General features: G+C 41.0%; 1 pseudogene; it reads right to left on the bottom strand.

Annotated features, from left to right (window-relative positions):
• Positions 1–1,268: 1,268 nt before the first annotated feature.
• Positions 1,269–2,218, bottom strand: LOC129043739 (olfactory receptor 13D1-like; annotated as a pseudogene).
• Positions 2,219–4,409: the final 2,191 nt, after the last annotated feature.

The raw sequence follows: 4,409 nt of genomic DNA, 5'->3' as shown, positions 1-4,409 counted from the left end.
TTCTGCTGCTTCCTCTACCTCTGTATTTCACTCGGCTCTCTAACTGAGGTCAGCTCCAGGTAAAGTCACAAACTTCTGCAAACAAACCTTCAGCTTCTCTAGTGGGGATGTGTGTTTGGGAGAGGAGGGTCTCCCTTTTCCATTTCTGCAGTTGGGGCACTCAGAGTATTTGGGGTGTCTCCTGGGTCCTGCAGGAGAAGTCTGCTTCCTTCAGAGGGTCTGTGGGTCCTCTTGGGATTGCTGGTTTGTTCTTGCAGTCGATCTGGAACTAAAATTCACAGTATAATCTTCTGCACGCTGCTCTCTCCAGAGCTGCAATCTAGTCTTGCCTCCCGTCTGCCATGATGCCCCTCATGTTAAAATTAGCTTTTCATTTAAAGTTAATTTATTGACTCATGAACTAAAAAGAATGTGAAAATGACTTTAGACACAGCTGAATCGAGGAGTTAACAGCATCAGACACCCTCTCTCTTCTTCTGAACTCCCCTTTGCATCTCAATTAGGTTCTCTCCTCATACTGCCAAAGATTGGCCCCAGGCTCACAATTCTCCAGTTAAGCAACCCTAGTGGAAAGAGTGCCTTTTTTCCCCCCTACTGGGACAGCATTCTTGGGCTGAGTTTGATTCGCCTGACTTGACTCAGTTGCTACCCTGAATGAGCCACTGTAGCGAGAGGAATTTGCTTTTTTATTGGCTAGGCTTTTGTTCAACATCTACCACTATATCCAGAAGGTTGAGTTAGTCCCATGCAGACCACATGGACTCAGAGGAATAGACTGTTGATATATCAAAAAAAAAAAGATATATTATTTTACCAGAAGAGGGGATGCTGTACAACAAAGCAACAGATGTTTTATTCAAAATGACAGATAAAGGAGACCGAGAAGACAGAAGAAAGATAGAGAAAGGAAGTAGATGAAGAAGGGAAGAGGAGGAAGGTCAAGAAAGAGGAGGACATGGAGAAGAGGGAGAGAAAAATGAGTAAGAAAGAGGAAAAGATAAAGAGTAGAGAAGAGTGAGATTTATCTTGATGAAAAACCTTATCCCTATATGGGATCAGTGAGCATAGATACCTACAGCTTGAAACTCTGTACACAAGACATTATTCAGAAGGCGTACATGAGCATTCTGTGATGAAAAGAATGGGAATCCCAAAGTTGTCTTTACAAACATACACACTCTCTTGATACCAGATTCTGTGACTTTATCTGTGAGTACGAAACACCTGATCTGATCCCTTGTTGAGAACATCACATGCCTCAAGGCCTTTCATATTTTCCATAGATGCACGTGTCTGCTGAGGATTTTCTTCCCAGCTTCTTTTATCTCCTTATTCCTCAGGCTATAGATGATGGGGTTCAACATTGGGGTGATCACTCCATAAGACAATCCAATGATTTCATCAGATGCTGTTATGAACTTTGACTTGGGTTTCATGTACATGAAAAGGGCTGAACCATAGAATAAGATGACCGCAGTCAAGTGTGCTGAACAGGTAGCGAAGGCTTTCTTTCTTCCCTCAGCAGAATTAATTCTCAGGATGGAAGAGAGAATAAACACATAGGAGATGAAAATTAAAAGAAGAGGAATCACCAATAAAACAATACTTGACACTGTCATTATAAACACATTTATGGAGATATCTGAGCATATGACTTTAAGAAGAGTCAGGATCTCACAGGTAAGATGATCAATGACATTATTCCCACAGAAAGGCAACAGCATTGTCAGGACTGTCTGCAGTAAGGAGTTCAGAGAGCCTATGATCCAGGACCATGCAGCCATTTGCACATACAGCGCTCTGTTCATGATGATGGAGTACCTCAGTGGGTTGCAGATGGCCACATTGCGGTCATAGGCCATCACAGCCAGGAGGACACACTCAGTGGAGCCCAAGCCAAGGGACACAACCATCTGCAGAGCACAGCCAATGAAGGAGATGGATTTTCTCTCAGACATAAATATAATAAGCATTGGAGGAATGGATGATGATGTGTAACAGATGTCCAAGAATGAGAGGTTTCCAAGAAAGAAATACATGGGGGTATGGTATGGAGGCGAGAATCTAGGATGGTGATGATAATGAGGAGGCTATTTCCTAGGAGGATTATCATGTACATGATGAGGCAGAGAAGGAACAGAAAAAGCTGGAACTCTGGATATTGGGAAAGCCCCACCAGAAAGAATTCAGTCACAGCAGAGTAATTTGTTGTCTCCATGTGTTCATGTCATCTGCAGAGTTTAGAAAAGAACATGAGACAGGGAAATTTGAATTTTTGATGTAGAGTTATCAAGTAACTTTCATGTTCATCATTTTGTTTTATTCTTAGAACAGGCCCTGGAATCAGCAAGAGGAGGGCTATTAGTTTTGCTAATGATAAAAAAGGCACTGAGATCAATACTTTTTTTTTTTTTTTTTTTTGAGATGGAGTCTCACTCTGTCACCCAGGCTGGAGTGCAATGGCACAATCTTGATTCACTGCAACCTCTGCCTCCCGTGTTCAAGTGATTGTCCTGCCTCAGCCTCCTGAGTAGCTGGGACTACCGATGCGCACCACCACGCCCAGCTAATGTTTTGTATTTTTAGTAGAGACGGGGTTTCACCACGTTGGCCAGAATGGTCTCCATCTCTTGACCTCATGATCCGCCTGCCGTGGCTTCTCAAAGTGCTGGGATTACAGGTGGGAGCCACTGCGCCCAGCCCAATACTTTTTAATATCACAGTAGCAGAGGCTATACTGGGAAGTGCCAGTCCTCTAATTACATAATATTTAGGGACAAACTACTTTCAAAGGTGGGTACATAAGAATCTCTGTTGATGAATATGTTGAAATAAAGCTTTATTTTTGTAAAGATGTATGTAAAGTATCATGGAGATTTGGAACCATGCCGGTTATCCTCGCTATGACTTTCCAGTTACTTAACATTTTTGAGTCTAAGCTAGTTAAGCTACCAGTTTCAGCTAGGAAAATGGCAGGAAAGCTATAACTCTTTGGTAGTTTATTGTGAGATTTAACTTAGGTAACACCTATTAGGTGGCAGGTATAGTAGGTGGTTCCAATATGTCATCTAAAATTATAAGGAGATTATGATTGAATCAAAATAGCAGTAAGTATATATATGTTCATATATATTACAAATAATAACTTTTAAGTCTACTTGACTGGGTCAGAAGGAAAAAATTTTTTTTTTAAATTTAGGGCAAGGGAATTGAAATTTGGGAGCATAATTGATGAAACATGAACAATTTTCTGATCCAAAGGGGACATCTAACCAGTTAAGAGTCTGGGAATCATTGGTGTTTAGTTCCCAGGAACTAAGGATCTTGGACTGCTATTACGTACAGCTTTCTTTAGGGCCTAGAATTCACCCTTTAATATTAGTCACCAAGTATTACCTTTCTTCTTAACTTTTGTAATTTTCCGATTGGTCTAAATTCTCTATTCTTTTTTCTCTACCTTTTAAATGCATATTTTATGCTTTTGCAGGCAAGTTTATATTATTTACAAGTACTTATTAATATATACTTTTCTTTCGATTTTTGTATTTAATGCTTTGGACACATCCCCAGGTCTTCCACACTATTTTAAATTTTGGCCAGGAAGCTTCCATGTGTGACAGAACTGACAATGGCTAATTTTTATTGAGCACTTTTTTTGTAAGCACATTTCACTGCTGTAAGCTCATTGAATGTATTAATCACTTAATCTTCAGTGCAACTCACTGACATAGATACCATATTTAACTCCCATTTTATGGAGAGGAAACAGAGACAAAGAAAAGTTTAAGTGACTTTTGCAAGGTCACAGATAATATATCCCAAAGCCAAAATCCAATATTCAGTTGCCTGGCTCCAGAGTCAACCCTTTTACCCACTAGACCACACTACTTCTCACAGATTCCTACACTGATTCTAAGCAAGAGATAATTACAGAAATATTTCTTGCTGTGTTAAATTTACATAGCAAGCACCACTTGTTTGTTTTATTTCTGATTACACATGATATGCTAGTAAACTCTGAAAGCTGGATCACAGCCTTTTATTTCTTGTAGCCTTTGGAATGTGGTTTTTTTTTTTTTTTTTTGAGACGGAGTCTCACCCTGTCATCCAGGCTGGAGTGCAGTGGCACGATCTCGGCTCACTGCAAGCTCCGCCTCCTGGATTCACGCCATTGTCCTGCCTCAGCCTCCCAAGTAGCTGGGATTACAGGCGCCTGCCACCACGCCCAGCTAACTTTTTTGTATTTTTAGTAGAGACAAGGTTTCACTGTGTTAGCCAGGATGGTCTCGATCTCGTGACCTCATGATCTGCCCGTCTCGGCCTCCCAAAGTGCTGGGATTATAGGCGTGAGCCACCACACCCTGCTGGAATGTGGTCTTTTTGGTTGTCTACATGTAGCAGGCAATTTC

The sequence above is a fragment of the Pongo pygmaeus genome, chromosome 13, assembly GCF_028885625.2.
Source record: "Pongo pygmaeus isolate AG05252 chromosome 13, NHGRI_mPonPyg2-v2.0_pri, whole genome shotgun sequence".
Taxonomy (NCBI): domain Eukaryota; kingdom Metazoa; phylum Chordata; class Mammalia; order Primates; family Hominidae; genus Pongo; species Pongo pygmaeus.
The sequence above is the reverse complement of the archived record's forward strand: the minus strand, read 5'-3'. Positions and strand labels throughout refer to the sequence as shown.